The 23477-nt window shown below is 40.1% G+C and overlaps 1 long non-coding RNA gene across 1 annotated transcript in view; it reads right to left on the bottom strand.

The window, feature by feature from the left end:
- Nucleotides 1-949: 949 nt before the first annotated feature.
- The window catches only part of LOC115837217, an 813290-nt gene continuing 790762 nt past the window's right edge, over nucleotides 950-23477 (bottom strand). The window contains exon 4 of the long non-coding RNA XR_004032226.1: nucleotides 950-1046. This is a non-coding gene — a long non-coding RNA (uncharacterized LOC115837217). The remainder of the gene's footprint in view (nucleotides 1047-23477) is intronic.

The raw sequence follows: 23477 nt of genomic DNA, 5'->3' as shown, positions 1-23477 counted from the left end.
ACCAAAATGGATAAGTTTGGCCATGTGGTCAAGAAATGCTGAAATTACAATAATTAGAAAATGACACTGCCGTTTCTTCAAACACACAAAAGTACCAAGTGCTCTCATTTGAAAACCCCGTCACCTGTTTCCATATCTAATTATTTCCAAATAATTCATCTCCTACCCAAGGAAAAAAGCTAAATTCATGGTCCATCAGAAAATGAAACACAATTTTTATAGCCCTTATGTGAATAACTGAGGAGAAAAACAAAATCAGAAGAAAAATGCATAAGATTGTGCATTGTCTGAAACCTCCTAGCTGTTACAATATGTAAATTGACAAATCTCTGAAATTTAAAGCTCCATGGTCTCTAGTTATTTTGCCACTTTGTTTACTTGAGTAATTCCCCCATTCATCACTAAACATATCGCAAAGATCTTATTAAGTAAGCAGAATAGGAGGCATGATGAATACTCTGATGAAGGCATTTAGTTTCATAAGAAATCCCGCTCATAACGATTTTGTGATCAATTATACAAGCCCACTTCAATCTCACACTCAGAAGTGACTTTAGTTATAAATCCAAAGAACGCAGATACCAAACAATTACTGTGCACCAGGAACCTCAAGTCAACAAAGATAACTTAGCTCTAAGGAAAATAGCATAGGAAAACTCCTTATTCTTAATGAAATCCATCCTGTTCTCTTTTTCAAACATATAACCCATACTATCCACAGATGTAAAAAAAATTAGATTATGGCTAAATGAATCTGGTCACTTCACCAGATAGATCAATAGAGTTGCTGCATTCTATCAATTACCAAAAAACATTTAATTACTCATGTAACCCAAGTGAAGAATGGTCAGCTACGTTTGGCTCAATGACTAGGTGTAGTTGATATTCATAAAATGTATGCGCTTTTTGGGGGGGAACTGAGCATCAAATTACATCATCTTGGATGTTCACTGATTTTGTTTTTCCTCCTACCTCATGGTGATTCTTGGCAAGCCATTCCTTAATGGTGCTGAGGGCAATGACTGCAGCAGGCTCATTGGGAAAACCTAGATGAAGAGCAGAAAAAAACAAATGAACAATGAAAGATGAAGGCAATAGGGAGGTTAATCACGCTATGATACTGGAGTTTTCTCATTTAAACAATGTTCAGTTCAACCAATAAGTACAGGCCTCAGTAAGATGTACATGGATATGAAGCCTGTGATCCTACACACAGGCATTAAGAAAGCTGGTCCTACACCAGTACAGAGTTTAAAAAACAAAGACAGTAAGAATTTAATTGTGTCTCTAATCTTATAACAATATCAATTAAAAACATATTTACATATGCTTAATAGATTACAATGTACTTTCATATTATTTTCTTGTAAGAAGTGCTCAGATTAAAGTTTATTATCCTCAGCTTAAACAAAAAGTACATGTGTCTCAGAGAAAACACGTAGTTAGCCCAGGGTCAGTTCTGCCAGTCACAAGGCCAGCAGAACTCCACCAATGGAACATACCACAGAAACTTATTGTCAGAGTTCAAAGAGGGTATTTCCTGTTTCAATTGGGGCCATCAGAGGTGATGCTTGGAATTGAGACAGCATGAGCTAATCAGGTCTTGTTGTATAGGTTTGGTTTTAGAAGGGCAGCAAGAATGACAGACTTATGCTTTGTCCCAGAGAGCAGAAGCGTACATGCTCAGAGTCTCCAAAACACATTCAGAATGTCACCTTAGCTGATATAAACCAAACACATTCCTGGACCTGCAGAATCATCAAACATTCCGCCAACAGTGATGGTATGTGAAGGAATAACCTTATCAATTTATATATTTATGGAGCAGGAAGAAGAAGAGATAGGAGTAACTATGCTCCCAAAACTACTCTCTTTGAGCTCACCACTGGCTTCCTAATCACCAAATCCCATCACCTTTCAATTTATCTTCAAGCTCTCTAGTGTTAGATGTGTTTGACTAGTTTTTTTTATGTTTTATTCTCCTCTCACAGATTTTTATTTTTTTAACTTTATTGCTTATTGTTTTAAAGTTTACAATTCAGTGGTTTGTACCATGTTTTTAAAGTCTTGCCATCATCACTAATTCCAGAATATTTTTATCATCCCATAACAAAAATCTGTACCCATTAGCAGTCACTCCCCAGTCTGTCACCCAAAGCCCCTGGTAACCATTTAATCTACTTCTGTCTTTATGAATGTGTGACTTCTTCTCCTGAATTTTTCAACCCTGCCTTCTTCCACGTCTTCTTCCTGTTTGACCAATTCTTTCCTGGCTTCTTTCTAGCAGCATTCATTAAATGTGTGCCGTTCCCAGCATCCTAAACTCAGCCCTCTTTTTTTCTTTATATGGCTTGTCTATGAGGCTATCTTCTGGTCCAGAGTTTTCTGGGGCATTGTCCATACAGACGCAGAAAGAGAGAAATGCTGCGGAAATGGAAACAACCAAGACTTAAAAGACCCAGTTTTATTGGAGGACAAATATGTATTCTAGTAGTTCAAACTGATGGTTCCGATCTCAGGACTTCTTCAGAAAAAAAATGAGTGCGAGGACAAGAAAAAGACAGATATTGTCCCCATTTCCAAGAATATGTATTGCTTTTCTGATTAGGTTTCTACAGGCTTTGCTAGAGAGTTCATTAGGAAAGGGGAAAAAACAAATCAGAGCCAAGCTTAATTCTTCTTAGAGACAATGTCTGTTATACAGAAAATGTGCATAAGTTCTTGAACCTTTGCAATGTCTACCACATTTGGGATTGTGCATTTGTTATGAATTGTTTAATCCTATTCGTTTTCTTTAAATGAATGCATCAAAATTTTCCTTAAAGTTAATTGTCAGTTAATTTATTTAAAAAGTATTACTGAACCCCACACGAGTAGCTATGTCATACTTTTAATGAGTGCCTGTCCTCTAAAAGCCCAAAGTCCAGGGGAGGAAATAGACAAGTAAAGAGGCAAGCAAAATGCAGCATGACAAGTGTATTAGGGTTATGTGGACACAGATAAAGAGGACTAAGTTACAAAGAAGTGTGAGGCTTGCAGGAAATAATAGAATACTTGAGGAAGAGAGCTGTAAAATGGGGAACCAAGGAGACATTATTCTCAGAAATAAGCTGTGAGTCCCAAGGAATCAATGGGAAAGGTTAGGAAAAATGAAGGGGAGAGGAAAGCAGGATGAGAGTACGGGTGAGCTGCAAAGAAGGAGAAGGAGGCGGCCAGATGCGGTGGCTCACGCCTGTAACTCCAGAACTTTGAAAGGCCAAGGTGGGAGGATCACGAGGTCAGAAGTTCAAGACCAGCCTGGCCAAGATGGTGAAACCCCACCTCTACTAAAAATACAAAACTTAGTCAAACGTGGTGGCAGGCACCTGTAATGCCAGCTACTTGGGAGGCTGAGGCAGGGAATTGCTTGAACCCAGGAGGCAGAGGTTGAACTGAGTCAAAATTATGCCACTGCACTCCAGCCTGGACAACAGAGCAAGACTCTATCTCAAAAAAAAGAAGGAGAAGGAGGCCAGGATGGGCATTTCTTGTTAGGGGATTAACCATAGGAGGCCTTTTCAGTCCCTCTCTGCCCTGAATTTAACAACTAGATTTATAATCGCCGATACTTCCCTTTAATATGCTTCAGCACCAGAAATGCAATACATGCTGCTACCTAAAACAAATGTCGTCCCTGGCTTTCTGGTTTCTGTCTATGGCTTTACCTCTCTCCTAGTTACCGCCATGTTTGACCGACTTCCCTGTTGGTAACCAAGTCCTAAAGGCATTGTCCCTCTGAACTATTTTCCACTGCCCCTTCCTTTCCTCCCTTTCCCATTGATTTCATTCAAGGTCTGATCGGCCCTCACCCAGACAACTGTAGTTGACAACTGTGCTCCTTTGGTCTTCCTTCCCTTCTCCAATCTATCCTGTAAGCCACTTTCAAGCGATTCTTCCTAGGCATAGGCAGAGTTAGCATTACACCTCAACCTTACACAAAACAGAGGCAGCCTTTGTTGACTCTCCAACACAGAATAAACACAGGCACCTTAGCTTTGTGTTACACATTCCAATGACCCCAGGGGGCCTTTCTAGATTTATGTCTCAGTTTTCTCTTATTTATTCTCATCTCATAAAATTCTTCTCCAAATGTTAGGTATGTTGAATAAGTACTTAAATCATATAATTATAGGGCTATATAAAACTAATAAATACTGCAATCACACTCAGTTGCAATGACCATCAGCATTAACATTCACCTTTAGAAGACATAATTCCCCACAGAGAAATTATACAAGTTGTCATAGAACCATGGCAACTATGGTCAGTTCTCAATTATTTGTGACCTCCTGGTCACTCTCTCATATTCATCAAAGCATCTGGCATTGAGTTATGGTTTTCATCTTAACCTCAAGATTTGCTGTAACCCCACGTGATTTCAACATCCACAAGAGTGACCCACCCTGCGCTTAGCCAGTCCATTGACCTGCTCATCTTCCACAACAACTTCCTCCATGGATTGTGCCCTGGACCTTGACGCAACATTCCCGATTCAAAGTTACTGATTTAAACAGCTCTCTCAAAACCTGTTTTCTCGTTAGTTTGTTTGCTCAGCTACTTTCCAAGGAATACTCTTTCACAAGCATCACAAGCATTTAAAGCCGGCTCTAGCTTCAAACCACTCCCCAAGTTAGTGGCAACATTTCTTCCCTGAAAAAACTGGCCCTTTCTTGTCTCTCTAGTCTCATCTCATGTTGCATTGCTCTTTGTTTTCTCCACTGCAACAACACTGGCCTTCTTTCTGGTCTTTGAATGTGGTATTTTTATTTTGCCTTCCTGTCATGAGGCCTTGCTCACACTCTTTACTCTTTCTGAAATGACATTTCTCCTCCTTTTTTCCTAGTGTATATCCATTTTATTTGTCCTCTGCCAGGTGATCACTTCTTCAGGAAAGGCTTCTCTGACATTGATGACTCCCTGTGTTGTGTTTTCCTAACACCATGTACCTTTACCTCACAGACCCATCACAGTTGCAATTCTGCATTTATTTATGTAAACATGTGATTAATAACCTTAATAGAGTGAAAACCCTGGGAGGCGGATAACACATCTGTCTTTGCTTATCACTGGATACATAAAACATTGCTGGCACATAGAGAATGATCAATAACTAGGTGTTGAATGACTGACTGGATTACAGACTTGTGGATCTTTGTACATATTGACAACAGGAAAAGGCTCACTTCTGGGAGCACAGGGGTGTTTAGCCTTAGAGTATGGGTAGGAGGAAGGGATGCTGAGAAGGTACTCAACAGATTGTTATCTTCAGAATATCCCTTTTCATCTCTGGGGAAAAGTATCGAGATTTATGAGAAAATCTAGTTCCTGATAGGAAGATGTTTTGTGATTAATTAAAAGGGGAGAAAAATATCAAGATGAATATCCCTGATAATATGCCTGCCTTCGGTGGACATGGATATACAAGATAAAGCATGATGTTCAGGATAGACAGCAACAGGACAATTCTTTCTGCACTTAACTACAAGATCTCCGGGGTTACAGATAAGACCAATGAATAGACAAAGACAGATTTTAGCCTAGGGATGGACTCCCAAGAGAGAAAGGCCTTCCTCAGAACATCACAACATATTCTGGTCACCAGGGGACTTTTGTTCACAAAAGTAGAATGGCCACCCAGAGGGGAGGCTATAGACAAGCTTCAGATGAATCACTGAATTAGATGACATGGGAAATCTCTTCCAAGTATGAGGGTCAATGAGGCTGAACAAGCCACGAATAATTTAGGGTCAGGCATGCAGGGAGTTGCATGTGTGTGTGTATCCAGGTGCGCACAGATCCTGTGCTTCTACTAGCATTCCAAAGCTTAGTTTTCTACTCATTAGGATAGACTCATAAAATTAACTTTTGTTGTAAATGTGAAAGTTGACTTATACAATAAATAAATGATTTTTTTATTTACTTTTGTATTGAAAGTGCTTGCAAATATTTCACATACCGCACACACACACACACACACACACACACACACACACACACACACCTCATTATGCAGCTCAAGGTAAAAGATACTTCTCATACCCCAGAAAGCTGCCTTGTCTTGAGTCAATGCCCAGCCCTCAAAATAACCACTATTCTGACTTCTATGATCAGAGGTTAGTTTTGTCTGTTTTTATACTTCACATATATTAATTATATAATGTGTGTTCTTTTTTATCTATATTTTGTTCAAAATTATGCCTGCCTGATTTACCCATGGTGTTACATATAACAGTAGCTCATTTCATTGTAGTGTTGCATTCCATTGTATGGATATTCCACAATCTGTTTATCCAGTCGAGTGTTGATGAACAACTACACTGTTCCCAGTTTGAGACTAATATGAATAAAGCTGCCATGAACATTCTCATACATGTCTTGGTGGACATAAGCATGTGTTTCTGTTGAGTATATATCCAGGAGGAAGGGCTGCTGGACCCCATGTTATGCTTGATTCTGGGAGATTCTGCCAGTTTTCCAAAGCAGCTGTGCCAATAACACTCCCACCAGAAGTATATGAAAGTGTAAAATAATGTGTTTTAATAATCTCTGCTGATCTATTTATTTAGCATGTTGGGATGCACTTTCTAATTAAATTCTCTTGACCACATTTCAAGCTATTAAAGATAGCTTTAGGCTATTCAATACTTTTTATAACTAGAAGCCTAGACAAGTTTTATGATTTGCCTGTCTTCTCGCTGCAAAGCAGTGATGTTCCTAAGCCAAGAAAGGACAAATTCTGTCAACAGACCATCAAGACAATTTAAATAAAAGACACAGAAGTGAAACAGCAAGTTGAATTTACAGTAGTTTTCATCCATAACACATCAAATAACTCATTAGGTGGACATTTTCCTTTCACTTGGTTATTAAGCCGATATTTCTTTTCATCAAATTTCATTACAGAAAGATACAGCAATAAAGACTCATTGAAGATTCTACCCCACCTCTAAAGTGTATGTTTGTTGGAATTATTGAAAACCCAGAATGGTTCCAATACAGCTACAGTAAATCTGGTTTTCACTTTGCTGTGGACAATTTTCCTCTCTATTTACTTTTTATTTTTTACTGTTATTGATATTTCCCTATTATCTTTAACTTTGTCCAAAGGCTCCCATGTAGAAACTAATTTTGTTCACCTGATATAAAATTCAAATATGTTTACTAGAACTCTAGCATATTCTGCTAAAATAAAGATAGACATGACTTACTCTGCCAGTAAAACTGTCCTTTTTTGGAGTCAGAAGCAACAGATTAGCTTTTGTTTTAAACTTTAAAATGAAAGTCTATTTGGGGCTATAGATTACCATATCATAGAAAGGCATATGGTGATACTTTAAATCAATCGTTTCAAAGAGGTTCTTACCAGAAAAAAATTAAAATAAAATTCAACATAATGTTGGTTTAATAATAATTTGGTATATTTAAGTCAGGCTTTAAAACCTTAACCCCATGCACCATTCAGAGTCTGCCCAAGGCTTCCCTCAACATCCCCTTCTAGATCTGTTGCCAGGTCTCACCTCAGCTTTAACTGCCTTTCTTGCAGTTTGTAAGAAGGCAGCGCTCTAGAGACCAATGTCCAGGCAAAACTCACAAATCTAAAAACTATTCTTTATACGCTCAATCATTTTATTTTCAGCTGAACAATGTCTTTTGTGGTGGTTTTAACCTCAAAGGGTTTTCATCCATACCCTCACCCCACCCAGCCGAGCACAGGGCCCAAAGCTGTGATACAATACTAGCACTTTTATGAAATCATAAATCCCTGTGTAGACTGCATATTATTTAGAAAGTAGTTGCTATACTAACCAGCCTTCCAAGTAACTAAAAGCTCCAAATTGGTACTGTATTGTTATAAATATCCAGAAGTTAGGAGCAGTAGTTTAAAAAAATCAAACTCCCTTGAACTCTGCACATGAAATTCACATCCACTTCTGAGCTCTCTATTCCTGCCAACTCTTTAATGAGGAAAGCATGGCACCGTGTTATTTTTATTCACGTGCACACCCTCAAAATAAAAATATTATGAAGTTATCAAACGCGAGACTTTCAGCACTGATAGAAACCTATGATTGTCCTGAGTGAGAGGGATGTATCACTGGGTTGATCAATATGTTGACATCAGTTGAACAGGGATTGTCAACATTGACTGTCAATGCAAAATTACATTTTGCTTGATAACTTCAGAGAACATAGCCATAATATTTTTCCATCTTAGCACACAAGTTCTGTTGTGGGGATCACAGGAAATGAAACAGTATACTTTTCAAGCTCAGGTGAAAAGAAATACAAATGTGAGATGAATTGTGTGGTGTTATTTTAATTTCTCCTGAACACACACACATGCACACCCTACCACGCATGGGGAGGAGAGATTGGAGGGTGTAGATGGAGGATGTGACGGGAAGTATTGGGCAATACTTTTTTTTTTTAATCTCAAAACAGCTTTTGTCAACCTCTTCCCTCTAGGCCTCCTTCTAACCCATAGAAGCAATTCTGATAGTGCAATGAAATCAAATTACTTGAGAGAAATGAGCTGAAGGAGCCTCACCGTTAAGCACTTGCTAGACCAGCCACTCAGACCATTCTGGCTAAAGGCTGAGTTTCACAAAAGATAAAACAGGTGAAGTAATAAGAGTGACACTGGCCCCTATTACCGCAGTGAGCACAGCAGCAGAATGCTAAAAAGGTGTCACTGGCTTCACCCAGGAGCACAAAGGGGCACCTAGTAGGCAAGGGTGAGGTGGCCACAGTCTGTTGTTAAGAGAGTGGAGTTGCAGCTGTTTTGTGATCTGGCTTTGGTTATATGAGTATATACACATAACGTGGCATGTTCAGAAGTTGGGTAACAAGAGCAGATGCTGACGATGCACCGCATGTATCTTCTTGGCATATGCTATTTCCTTGCAAGCTGCTTTGACGTAAACCTTTTACCTGAGGGAGCCTTCTGGTGCCAGCCCCTTTTACCCGAGGGCTCCCTCTGCTGGCCAGAGCTCACTTTGCCACGTGTAGGGCAGGTCTAAAGGGCCAGGGAACAAGGCACCCCCAAAACATTCTTCAACCAATGATTACTGAGAGTTGTTCGGTTAACACCTCAGCTCCCTCACCCCTCAGGGGATAATGCTGAGGTGTGTGCTTTATAGTTTCCCAGAGCTGCTCAGTGAGCTCACATTCCACTTGCCCACAGTGGCAAATCCCATGATAATGCATTCTTTATTTGCTTCCTTTCTTTGTCTGTCTCTCTTTCCAAAAGTCACCTCCCAAATTAACAACTTACACACAAACCCCTGCCTTTAAATCTGCTTTTTGGGGTTAGTCAAACCATGACAGCAGTCAAAATGTATTGATGAATCTGAGACAATGAGGTGTCATGTCTGATCTTGTGATCACCCTTTCTCCACTGTATTCTAGTTGTAACCTCTAGCACATGCACAGTAGAGAAATGTTCTATAAAATAGCTAATTAATTGGGGAGGAGTTGGGGAGCTCACTGGCTGTCAGCACGAAGGTAACATAATACTTCACTTTGGGGAGTATAGAGGTCATCTAGTCCAGGTGCATATGGGCATGCACACCTGGCTCACTAGACAAGACAGCAATCTTGAAATAATAATAAACTGCTGCTAGTGCTGCTGCTGTTAGCATTTACTGGGCAATTATTAAGTATAAGTCACTCTACTTAGTAGCATTTATCTGTTACCTCATTTAATTTTCATAAGAATACAATCGAAAGTAGAAGAGAAAAGAAAAAGGAAGATGAGTTGTTCTGTAAATGGACAGCAATGGGCTGTAATTGGACTTTATTGTATTGAGGGAAAGAGGCAAAGATAATTTGTTGGGAGAAAAGCTGAGTGTTGGGACAGAAGTTGAGGCAGGGCTTGCATATCTGCTAGACTTGCTGGCTCCTTGCTTCTATCACTCCCATTATCTCAAGTAGCCATATGTTTCTCATTCACTTGATACACTGTTTCGTTTCAACCCCCACATCCTCACCACCTGTTTCTTTGGCTCCCAGAGCTGGAGGCCTTCATAGCCTCCACACTCGCGATGGCCCCCTGGTCCCACTTTCTCTCTCAAACTTTTTCTCATTCCTTTGACTCCACTGGACTTCATCGCCCCCATGACCTGGTGTTGGGTCTGATCACCCAGACATAATTAATTTGGATTTATATTGAAAACTCCCAAGGCCAGGTGTGGTGGTTCATGCCTGTTATCTTAGCATTTGGGGATGTTTTGGCAGGAGGATTGTTTGAGCCAAGGAGTTCTAGACCAGTCTTGGCAACATAGAGGTATCTTATCTCTACAAAATTAAAAAATAAAAATCACCCAGGCACATGCCTGCAGTCCCAGCTACTCAGGAGGCTGAGATGGGAGGATTGCTTGAGACTAGGAATTGGAGGCTGCATTCCAGCCTGGGTAACAGAGTGAAACCCTGTTGAAAGAAAGGAGAAAGAAAGAAGGAAAGAAAGAAAGAGAGAAAGAAGGGAAGGAAGGAAGGAAGGAAGGAAGGAAGGAAGGAAGAGAGGAAGGGAGGGGGAGGGAGGAAGACAGGAAGAAACGAAGGAAAGGAAGAAGGAAAGAAGGAAGGAGGGAAGGAGGGAAAGAAGGAAGGAAGGAAGGAAGGAAGGAAGGAAGGAAGGAAGGAAATGCCAAGAGGTGTGCAAAGTACGGTGTGACTTTGTCATGCAGTTTTAATAGACTCAATATAACCCAGTGAGGCAGTTTTGACTTGCATCTGCTTGAAGAGAAAGTAATGATATGCTGTGGTGGGCATGGGTGGGAGCCTAGGCTATTCTTAGAAGCCAAACCACCTCTGGCTTCCACATAAAATAAATCAAACCTTGAAAACCCCCTTCAAAATGTATATAATCTTTCCCATTTTACAGAAGAGGAAAAGTGGCTCGTGGAGGACTCAAGCAAGGGACAGGACCAGTATACCAGCCCACACCCCGTCCCCACCCTAGCCTGGAGCCTGGAACCTGGCATGTTGTTGGTCCTCAGAATGGATGGAACATACCAGAAAGCCTCTATGTCAGACACTCCAGTCTAGATGTTACACGGTTTCAAACCCCAAAGAAAGGAAATCAGATTGGAAGCTCCTATGGGCAGGGATCTGTTTCAGAGCACCAAACACATGGCCTTCTGCATAAGCCATGCCCAGAGGACCCATGGGATTAGATGTGCTTCCCTCTTTCTCAGGTGACAGCACCCATTCTACCATTTAATGTCTTCATTGCAGAGTGTGGGTGCGGCCCAAGGAATCTCTTGAGAAGTTAGAAAAGCTGGCAGTTCTGATGGCTCAATTACACTTGAACATTTAGGTACCATCACTCTGGACGTGACTGAAGCGTGTGAATTTGTGGCCCACTGGCTCACTATAGAACTTCTGTGACATCACTTCTTTCCCCATGGTCCTGTCTTACCCCTTTCTTTATTTTATTCAACTTAGCACTTATGTCCCTAGCAGGGCCTCTAGAATTAGTCATAATATAAAAAGGGAGAAGGGAAATTCTGTACTTCTTCTCATGTTAATCTCTTTACACCCATTCTTTCATTTCACTTGACATTATGTGTGCCAAAGCAAATGATACTCCATAAATTCTACTATATTCAGCCTTGGTCTTGAGACACTTTATCTTTCATTTATTTAAAAAACTGAAACATGAAGTTTTCCTTTCAAGTTGTGTTTTCTCTGCTCTGCAAAACAGGTATAAATGAACTGCATTTTTATAGGACACAAGGTTACAATCTATGCAAGCTTCATCAGCTCCTCAAACTTATGAGCTCCAGGGTCTATTTCGGAGGGTATTTTTGAAATCATCTTTTGCCTAAGGAATTATAATGACTGGAGAAATGGCTCAGAAACAAATTCTATTCTATGCAAGCTGTTTCTGCTACCCCTGGATAAGTCTTCTGAGAAAGGAGATGAAAGATCTCATAGAATCACCTGGAATAGGGTTTTTAGAAATTCTTTTTTTAAAAGAACATTTTCCCTACAGGGGTAATCAAAGGAGTTCATTGAGGACATCACATTTGAATAGAAAAGGCTTATATTGGGATCTACTGAGAAATGAAAATGCAGTTTCTGCTTATTGAACGGGTGGCATTCGATGGTGCATAGTCTTGGTAGCTAGTGATCTTTCCAAACATAAAGCACACCATGTCACATCCACACTAGGAGCCCCCCAGTGGGGCTTCCTCTGCACTATGGGCAAAATCTAAACCCCTCACCTTGAATTGCAGGGGTCTTTTGCTGCTCTTATCACTACCTGAAATGACGTCTGTTTTGTCTGCTTGGTAATTGTGTGTCCACTCTGCTGGAATTTAAGCTCCATGAGACAGAGCTCTGTCTGTCTTGTTCTCCTTTCCACCTTCGGGCTCAAAGCAAAATAGGCACTCAACACGGTGTCATGCCACATTTGGGAACATGAGAAATACTTGGCTGTTCCTGTGTCCTAGGAGGCTGCCTAGCATCCTGCAGTGATTCTGTGACACCTGAGGCCTATGAGAATAAGCCCTCTCACTGGAGGGCAGGACACAAACTTCTGTGCTGCTCTCTGGAGTTTCTGCTGGCCTAGACACTCCATGCACATGACCTTGATCAACTTAAAAACACGACCTAGGAGAATGACAGCTAGGTCCCCTTGGCTTGGGGTTTTGACAAAGGCCTCTGTCCTAGGATCCCTAGACTAGGACAGACTGAAGGACCTCTTTCAGGACATAGCACCAGACAGGGTCTCTTAGCTTTGTTACTGATTCCCAGGATGTAAACCACTTCTGTCCCATGGAGCTTTTATGCTCTCACAGGCACAGACAGGTGCATGATTCTCCAGAGGAAGGCATGCTGAACACGTCATCACTGTCTCAGCATCATTCACCCTTATTATCTTAGTGCAGAAGAAAGAAAGATAGCCCTCAAATCCCCTGACTACTGGCTTTTGCTCTTCAGTGATAGTCAAGCCCCCTGAAGGCCTACGTTTGTAAACTGCCCTCAAAATTCCAGGAATTCCTCTGTAAAACTTCTCAGTGTTCAGCTCCCCTGAGTTGAACATTTGGCATGGAGAATCTTTCCTTTTCATGTTTGAATCTTAAGACAGACTTTGGCCATGACACTCTATTCTGAGTTCTGTCTGACTTCATCTGCTGGTAGCATGTGGAATTTGCCTAAATAGGGGTGGTCCAGTGGGCAAGACTTCTATTCTATGGTTTAGATACGATATGCAATGGCAGCCACACTATTGCTGATTAAGACAGAGATGAAAAGAATTTTAAGGACTAAGATTATGATTAAAAATAATACATAATTTGATATAATTTTGTGATTAAAAGTACATTATACGATATAATTAAAATCTGCTGGAGGACATCATCCTAAAACTCATTTTCAAAGACATTCCAAAAGATATCAAGTGAAGCATTCCTAAAATTCCAGTGTTGAGTCAGAGGACAGAGCTTCAAGCTTGACATGAGCAGTGACACCAGTAGACTCTTGTGACGCCTTTTTTACATCACTTTCTCAGTGTGCTGGGTTAGATAAGTGTTCCCAATTCTTCGCTTATCTTTGCCATCTGAATTTGCAGAGCCTGCCACCCTGGGTGGAACATATTTCCCTGCCCCATCGATGTTGACTTTGGCCATCTGACTTGCTTTAGTCAGTGGTATGTGAGCAGATGTGAAGTTTTAAAAACTGTTTGCTGGTATGGAAAGAGAAGGTCCCGGATAACTACTACCCTTTCAGACAGGTACCTGAAATGAAAACAAAGGAAAAGATCTGTGCCCAACAGAAGCCGAGAGTCCAGTTTGGTTAGGCCAAGCCCAGTCTTGATCAGTTAAACCACAGCCAACCCGCAGTCTTGTAAATAAGACAATACATGCTATTTGCCGTCAGCTACTTGGTTTTAGAGGTTGTTTGTAATGCAGAAAAATATGACTGATACATTCAGTGAGAACTAATACTGCTGGTGAACACATAATGTTTCAGAAATCCCTCTGAGGATATATAACACTTGAAGATGGTTTTCATCCCTATCTAGGTCTTTGCCACCTTTGGAATCTGGCTTCAATTACTATCTTGTCCAAGGTAAAAATATTCTCTGCATAATAAATCCTGCATACCAATTTGATGAATTCAAAGACAGCTGAGATCTGGTTCAAGACAAACTCTGGCTTTAGAGTCAGATCTACCAGGCATTGAATCCTTTCCCTGAAAAGTATAATCTGAGTGAGTAAAACAGGTCTCTATTCCTCAATGTCTTCACTGGTAACATATAAGAGGGGATAAGTCTACTCTCTCTTGTTGTGAAGACTAAATTGCACAAGTCACATGCATTTTGCTCCCCTACAGGTCTTCTTGCTAGCCCTCCTTCCCTAAATGTATCTTATTTTCTTAATAAGGAGAGAAAGCTGAAAGATATAAGAAAGTCTAAAGGTACAGGAATGCTGTTGTGCACAGTAGGCCTGGAAAACCAGCTAGGAGCTCCATGCTCTTCAATGTGCCATAGAGTGATGACTGGAAGTATAGGTGGGCTCAATTTTTAAGATCAAGTATGGTTTCACTATCCCCTCTCCGCCCCTGGAACTTGACATTACCTACCTTTTTTTTCAGATTCTCTTCCCAATGCCAGAAAATACAATTTTTGGTAAGAGGAACAGATAGCAGATGAACAGATTTCAACAAAACTGTCTTGTTTATAGTTAAAACTCTGAAGAAATTATAAAATACATGTCATTGTCTATAACACCAAACCCCAAAAGAAACTTGTTAAACTCCCCAAATTGCTATACAGTGGATTTCACCACATCCTAGTAATATGGATACGTTTCTTCAGATTGTCTAAAATGAATTTAGAATGACCTGAGTAATCGACTGTGATTCATGCAATAATTGCATACAAGATCTTTTACTATTCTACCTAAAACATCCCCTTGGCTGGTTTTGGATTTCTAAGTTTTACCCAAACATAAGTTACTGCTCCTGAAAATGCCTAGAGAGATGTAATTGGAAGTGATGGATGCACCATTTCCCTCAGATAGAACCTGGCTCATTCCTCTTAACCACAGCAAGGCACTTGGGGTATAGTGAGTGTTTGACAAATGATAGGAGAATGAAGAGACCAAATAAGCCACAGAATTTCAAAGGAGGAAAACGGCATTTTAAAATGCAAATTTCCCACAGCAGTCATCATTGTTCGTCTTAATAATGAATGACAGTATTTCAACAACAATGAGCTCTGGACTAAGTTTGTGGTAGAATAATGAAACCCCAGAAAAGGCATATTTCTCATCAAAAATCAATTTGTTCTCCTGCTTGAGCTGTAGTAAGCAGATACAAGATAGCTTGGAGTTGTAATGTGCCATGAAAATCTGCTGGGGCAAGAAAAGAAGTTCAGGATGTGCTCATAGTAGAAATAACTATCCATTTAAACACAAATGTTAGAGATTTACTTTGATGGACCTCTTTGGGAAAGTGGAGCTTTTGTGTATATTGAAGCTATTCCTCAGGGAAAAATCAAGTCGATGTTTGCTCAGTATTTCACTTATGAACACGTGACATTTTTCTTCTTACAAAGTAACAGGCCTTCATTTTTGTCCCTAGGCTCAAAGAAAATGAAGAGTCAGGAGGATGACAAAATGAGAGCCAGCACATGATCTTCTTCTTACTTTCCTAGACATCCTAGATAGTGAGAATAACAATATATAGGCGGTTCAACATGTAAGGAGTTTGGAAGATGTCACGCTGTCCTAACACGTGTGCTAACACGTGAACAGCTAAACCAACTAAAAGAAAGCAACAACTTTCTTTAGATCCATCGAAGAAGTGAGGTCACAGAGCAAACTGCTGTCCCCAAAATTGGGGAGACAGACAGATGGGTACAGAGAATCACAACTTATCTGAGCAGAAATCCCCTAGCAGAAGCCTCCGCAGGAACGAGTACTGGAGTAGAAAAGCCTAAACTCTAACTGACAGATTACTGGAGGCTCCGTGTGGACCAGTCTGAATGATGGAAACTCCAGGGGGATCCATTCTTCCGGGGCTATCATGCTTTTGTGAGTTTTTGCCTCCAGGAGCTGGACCAGGTTCTCACAATGAATATTAGAGAAAAATCCCCTCATGCTTCCAGAAGTGGGAGGGGAAAAAAGAAGAAACATCTTGAAACATGCCACAGCATTCTGTGTGTCATAACAAGGCCTGCCTTCAAGAGAAAATATTTCACCTGAGCCTAAACTATTGGGGTTCTATCAGATCCTAACCAACCTGGGGAAAGGGAAATACTCAACTCCAGCCCACTCTAGCCTTCCAGATAGAAGAAAGGAAATGCCCAATTCCAGTTTACTCTACGCCTCTTGCCCCACCTAAAAGAGGTGGAGGACCTAAGAAACACTTGAGATGTTCACAGTTCAGAGGTACAGGGTTGCTAAAAGACTGAGACCTAATCACATAACTATATAATACTTCCCCTCCCCTGACATCTAACCACCACATGACTAAAGGCTTATTTATTGTCGTTCTTTTTTTTCCTCTATGTAGTACATTATGTTTGGCTGTCAAGAAAAACTTATAAGACTTACTAAAAGAAAGAAGCAAAAGTTTGAAGAGACAGATCAAGCATCAGAATCAGATATGGCAGGAATATTGAAATTATCAGACCAGGAACTTAACAGCATCACAATGGAGGGCCTAGATAAAGCAGTAAGACAAGAAAAATAAAATAAAAGGCATACTGATGGGAAAGAAAGAAGTAAAATTGTCTTTATCCATAGATGACATGATTGTCTATGTAGGAAATCCAGGTTTGACCAAAAAATCCTGGAGAAAATAAGGAATTACAGCAAGATTGGAAGATACAAGTTTAATATACAAAAGTCAAACATTTTCCTATGTACCAACAATAAACTAGTAGATTTTGAAATTAAAAACAAAATACCATCTATATTAGCTCCTCTGAAAATGAAATACTTAGGTGTAAATCTAACAAAATATGTAAAAGATCTATATGAGGACAACTCCAAAACTGATTAAAAAAATCAAAGAATAACTAAATAAATGAAGAGATAGTCTATGTGCATGGATAGAAATACTCCATATTGTCAAGATGTCAGTTCTTCTCAACTTTTCAGTTGGAAAGAAGAATCTATATTTTCAATGCAATCCCAACCCAGATTCCAGCAAGTTATTTTGTGGATATAAACAAACTGATTCTAAAGTTTATGTGGAAAGATAAAAGCCCCAGAATAGCGAATACAATATTGGAGAAGAACAGTCAGAGGACTGACATTACCTGACTTCAAGACTTACCATAAAGCTTCAGTAATCAAGACAGTGTGGTATTGGCAAAAGGATGGACAAATAGATCAATGGAAAACAATACAGAGTCCATAAATAGACCCTCGTAAATATAGTCAACTAATATTTATCAAAGAAGCAAAGACACCACAATGAAGCAAGTCTTTTCAACAAACTGGGCTGGAACAACTGGACAATCACATCCAAGAAATGGATCGAGACACAGATTTTACCCACTTCACAAAAAATAATTCAAAGTTAATAATAGTCCTAAATTTAAAACAAGGAACTATAGAACTCCTAGAGGATAACAGGATAAAACCTAGGTGACTTTGGATATAGTGGTGACATTTTAGATATGACACCAAATACATGCTTTATGAAAAAAATGATAAGCTAAATTTCATTAAAATTAAAAAACATCTGCTCTGTGAAAGACAACATCAAGGGAATGAGAAGGCAAGCCACAGATAGAGTGAGAATATTTGCAAAAGACATACCTGATAAAGGATTTTTATCCTAAATATACAAGAAACTCTTAAAACTCACTAATAAATAAATGAACAACCCAATTACAAATTGGTAAAAGACTTCAACAAACACCCCACCAAAGAAGATATACAGATGGCAAATAGGCATATGTAAATATGCTCAACATCATATGTCATAAGAGAAATGCAAATTAAAACAACAAAGAGATACCATCACACATCTACTAGAACGGCCAAGATCCAAAACACTGCCAATACCAAATACTGGTGAGGATGTGGAACAACACGGACTCTCCTTCATTGCCGGTGGGGATACGAAATGTTACAGCCCTTTAGAAGACAGTTTGTCAGTTTCTTACAAAACTCAATATACTTTTATCACACTACCCAGCAATCTCACACCTTGGTATTCACACAAAAGAGTTTACCCGCTTTGAAGGGTTAGAGACAGGAGATCAAGGACTTCAATGTATTTTCTTAAGCTTTACAATCCCTATGCCAAGATCAGCAACGAAGGAGAGTTTCTGTTTCTGCACATCCTCAATGACAACTGGTATTGTCCGTGTTTTGGATTTTGGCCATTCTAATAGGTGTGTAAGGGTATCTTTCTGTTGTTTTAATTTGTATTTACCTTATGACATAGGATGTTGAGCATCTTTTCATATGCTTATTTGCCATCTGTATATCTTCTTTGGTGTGGTATCTGTCAAATCTTTATTATACCATACTTATTAGTAAAAAACCTTGAAAACTTAAAGTAACTGTGAGTTTGTTCTTTAAGAGTAAAAAGGAAATAAACGAGATCTTGGCTTTTACTTCAGCCAGGCTTAAGAGAGAAAGCCTGGGATGGAACAGGCAGTGGCAGTTTCAAGAGAACAGAGAAGAGGGCAGTGGAATCATCTATATGGCCTGAAGTAAAGGAGGAAATCCGAGCCTGGTTAGGCATGTGTGGGTATGACGATTCATTCCCTGCTACCTCCATCCATACCTCCAAAATAAATAATGATTCACAAATCCCCATAATGCTGTTCTAACAATCCCATAAAGACTTCTGTAGAAAAAGAAAAAAAAAGAAGAAATTCAAGATGTCACAATGGTTTGGTGGCCACTAATATTATATATCAGTGGGCTAATTTACCTTTCCACAAGGGCAAAAGCCAGCCCTGTCTTAGAATTTATTTCTGCATAGTCACCTTCTCTCTTAACTGCAGGCAATTCCTTCAGTACCTGTGTAACTTGTTTATACCCAAATTAAACTACAGACATTTGTATGCTGTCTTGTAAATATTAGTTTTTTTTAAAGGTGTTTATTTTCTATGACTTTAGCTATACAACAAAAGCATGAGAGTAGGCTCTCTGGCTTTTCTTTTCTTTTCTTTTGTAACCATAATATTTATTTATGTAATGCACTTCTTTTAGTTAACACTGCGTTTAAGCAGTACCATTCATATTTGAGATTCTCTCTATTGTGTACATGTGTAGGTAAACATATATATCATATACATAGAAATATACATACTATATATGCTATATAGTAGAATGTAAACACAATGTGACAACATTTACCTCATCTTAGCTTTTATCACCCAGATTGAAAGGAAATTTGGCCAGCCTCTGCCTCATGTTTAGAAAGCACATCAGTCATTCAGTCATTTCCAGAGTGATGGATACCGAACCAAGGTATTCAGATACCTTCCTGGTTTGCTTCCATAGACAAAGATCCTATCTCTGCAGGTATGTACTGACATGTGCAGATAAACCCAGTCCATAATGTTATCTTACATGGCATCTTCTATTTTTGTTTCTCTCACAAATAAAGTTTTGAATAGCATGCTAGTGAAATGAGAACAATGGCATTCCAATGTATCAACTTAAGCATGGTATGATTAAATATTAAATACGTGTGGTCCTTCATGTTTGAAGAACGCTATGGTTAGGGAAAGTAAAGTGTAACCATCAGGGTCTGGGTAGGAAATAGGATTTCCTTAGATGTTTGAAATGCAGAAATTTGATAAAGGGATCACTTATGAAGACACAGTCATGGTTAAAATACAGGCAAGATACATGGAGACACTCAGAGGTGTAAGTGTGGGGGAATAATGTAACCATAGCCTAGCAAGAGAAAGCAGGAGCTGGGAAGTACAGGCTGCCCAGCTAACCATAGTCATGGAGGGAAAACATCATTCCAGAAAGATGGTATCAATGCAGGGGTGGGAAGGATAGTCAGGTGGGGAAAAAAGGGAGTGGCATGGGGAAATGAAGGATTGGGAAATGGGGAGTTGGAGGCAAGAAATACAACAATCACTTTCTCCCAATGTCCCATCCTCCTGGTAACCTGACTCCTTCCCACCCCTATGACCCAAACCCAACCAGAGGCTAGCCAGCAAGAACTCAGGCAGCCATCCACCGGGCAGGACAGCGAAGAGAAGGCAGTGGAGAAGGGGGGCAGACGAAGAGTAGGCAGCGAACAAGGGAACTGTGCTATTATAAAACAACCCTCATAAAAGCAAATTCACTGGATTATCACTTCTAAACTGTTAATTACTTTAGGCCTAGCTCCTAAAATAGGGGCACAAATAGAAATGGCACAGAATCCCAGGTTCTGTCAGGGAGGCAACCAAAATTGGTTAAAAGTGACTATGGTTATGAGGCACAGACCCCAAAACTGGAGTGAAGAGGTAAGAAGTGGTGGGCACCAGCTCATTCCAACATTTGGCCAGTTTTAAGGGGGGGGGTTTAGAGTCTTAATTAGGAGACACATTGGTTTTTAATAGAGTTGGACCAACATTTCTGTACTTGCATCTCACATGTTTCCCAAGCTCATCGTTCACTCTCCATGAATATGCACTAGACAGGGATTTCCTTGACGCTGGTAACAATAAGGACTTTATATCACTAGCAAAATTCTGGATCTACTGTGGCTTAATCACATTCTTCTCTACACTAAAATCTCCATTAGGTCCTGCTGACTTTTCCACAAGATTAACTTTCATATCATAATTTACATTTATTATTTTCAAATGTTTTAGCCACAAAATGATTCTTAAAACATATCTCTGCATATTCATGCATATATGTGTTTTTATATTTATATACATAATACATACATTTTGACAGTCAGTGGCTGTCAATTAATTTACTCAAACACTATTCAAAAGCATCAAACCTTTGTCCGGCATGTTCAAATCTGAAGAAGCAGCTGGTGTGAAAAAATAAAGACCATTCTGCAGGTTTCTCTTAAGGAACAGGCACTCAGCCTTTATCGTAAACATGTTTTGAAGGCTAATGTACTTGGTAGAGCTTGCAAGTACAGTCAGAATACAAAACACATCTCCAATCAGCAGTGCTTCACTTGCTGAAGCTAATTGCTAAAAATAATAATAATGTCAAGGGTTAAGAGAGAGAATCTAGTACTTAACAAGTGCCCCCAGAAAGCTAGGTTAGATTAGATACCTAGCAAAGGGAAGGCCATGCTGGTGTTCCTCATATTTTCCTGTCTAGATCCTTGTCAAGAGAAAACCATCCTTCAGATGTCAAGAAGGATTTGTGAGCATTAATCTAATTTTCCTTTCAGGACAAGGGAGCAACGAACTTTCATGAAGGAAGTCTTTAGTGCTTTACCAATATGCTCAATTTTCTGCCAGATGCATGAAATGGCTGTTTGACATCAGCACTGCCTGCAATGTTCATCTCTTTTTGTATTGATTTATCTGCTAACCTTGACGAGCCAGTCTTAGATTGCAGATTGGTCACGCAGCAGGACAGGGCCATTTTGCCTGGTAACATTTGTGATTGACAGCCACCTTGCAACCAAACTACCTAGCATCTCCACAGTCTCCTGAATCTTTCCAAGGAATAGCAAATTTTCCTTCTCTGCACGGTCTTAATTTAAGAATTAGAGAAGACATCACTGTAAAATAGCCAGCTCCCTTATTTACTGTGACATTCAAAGGCTGTCACATTCTGCCACCCAATCATTCAAGAAGTGTTTTTCCCAGATTTGGGTGCTGTGCTTGGGGCTCTGGTCAATGGGAGAGAATCTCTAGGCTCAAAAAAACTTAATAAAGGGGGAAGAAGAAACACACACACACACACACACAGATACACACACAGAGTCATGCACGCAACCATGCATACACATATTTACACACGGTGGCAGGTAATGCCAGTGCACCCATATTCCCTTGATCCATCCCACATGTCACATGCATCATCAGTAGACAAGTTGTAGACAAGCCTATGGCATCTTATTTTACACAGACCTGTCTTTCTAAAGACTTTCTCTGGCCCCTAGAGGGGACAGGAGGGTGCTCAGCTTGAACGAGCCAGAACTGATAGAAAGCTGCCACCTCTGGGAATAATCCTTATCCGGTAAGTGATGAGAATTGATGGGCAAATACCTCAGCCTCCTCGAACCTCACTGGCACAGTTATGAAGCCTGGTCCATATGGTTTCTCAGAAAAATGAACCCTTGTATTGGTTTCCTACTGCTGCTGTAACAACCCCCCTGTAAACTCAGTGACTTAGAACAACACAAATGCATTACCTTACAGTTCTGCAGGCCAACATTCTGAAATGAATTTTACTGAGCAAAAATCATGGCTTGGGCAGGATTGCACTCCTGCTGGAGGCACTGGAGCAAATCCATGCCCTTGTGTTCTCCAGCTTTCAGAGGCCACATGCATTCCTTGGCTCATGGCTTTTTCCTCACGTCACTGCAACATCTGATTCCACTGTCACATCTCCTTCCCTCCCTCTGCTTCTGCTGTTATGGTGCATTGTCTTCTCTGACTCTGACCCTCCTGCCTTCCTCATATAAGGACCATTGCGATCACACTGGGCCCATGTGGATCATCTAGAATCCTCCCATCCCAATATTCTGAATTTCATCAATATCTGTAGTCTCTTTTGCCATGCAAGGAAACATATTCATAGGTTCTGTGAACTAGGACGCGGACCTCTTTTTGAGGCCGTAGTTCAGGCTACCACGGTCTCCAACAAAAATGAACCCTTGTTGCCACAGCAATAACCCATTTGTTAATGTACCCTTCATTGGCTTTACTCCCCTCCTCTCTCCCTCCTTTCTCCCTGTCCGACTGTTTATGGGATTGCCTCTCAGATGTCTTTTATCCAACTTTTTGTCTCAAATTTTAAAACTCGCACATACCCGTCAAATTTTAAAAATAATATAACAGGTATCCAAATACAGAATCTGATTTAAAAAAAAACTTATTAAAAATCTGATTTAAGAGTCTGATTAGAAAAAAATACACCAGGCTGGGCATGAAGGCTCACGGCTGTAAAATAGATGTAGAAGGGTCACTTGAGGGCAGGAATTCAAGGCCAGCCTGGGCAATATAGTGATGTCCCATGTATACAAAAGAAGTTTCCCTGCTATGGTGGTGTGTGCCTGTAGTCCCAGCTACTTGGGAGGCTGAGGCAGGAGGATCACTTGAACCTAGAAGTTCAAGGCTGCAGTTTGCTGTGATTAGGCCACTGTATTCCAGCATGGGTGACAGAGTGAGGCCCTGTCTCAAAAACAAAAACTAAAAATAGAGAAAAGGAATGGAAAAGGGGAGCAAAAACACTATAGAAATTCAGATACAGTGGAGATCAGTCCAAGCAGAAATCTAGAAGATGCCATAGAGAAGAAAGGATTTCAGTCAG

This window comes from Nomascus leucogenys, chromosome 11 (assembly GCF_006542625.1).
Source record: "Nomascus leucogenys isolate Asia chromosome 11, Asia_NLE_v1, whole genome shotgun sequence".
NCBI lineage: Eukaryota > Metazoa > Chordata > Mammalia > Primates > Hylobatidae > Nomascus > Nomascus leucogenys.
The sequence above is the reverse complement of the archived record's forward strand: the minus strand, read 5'-3'. Positions and strand labels throughout refer to the sequence as shown.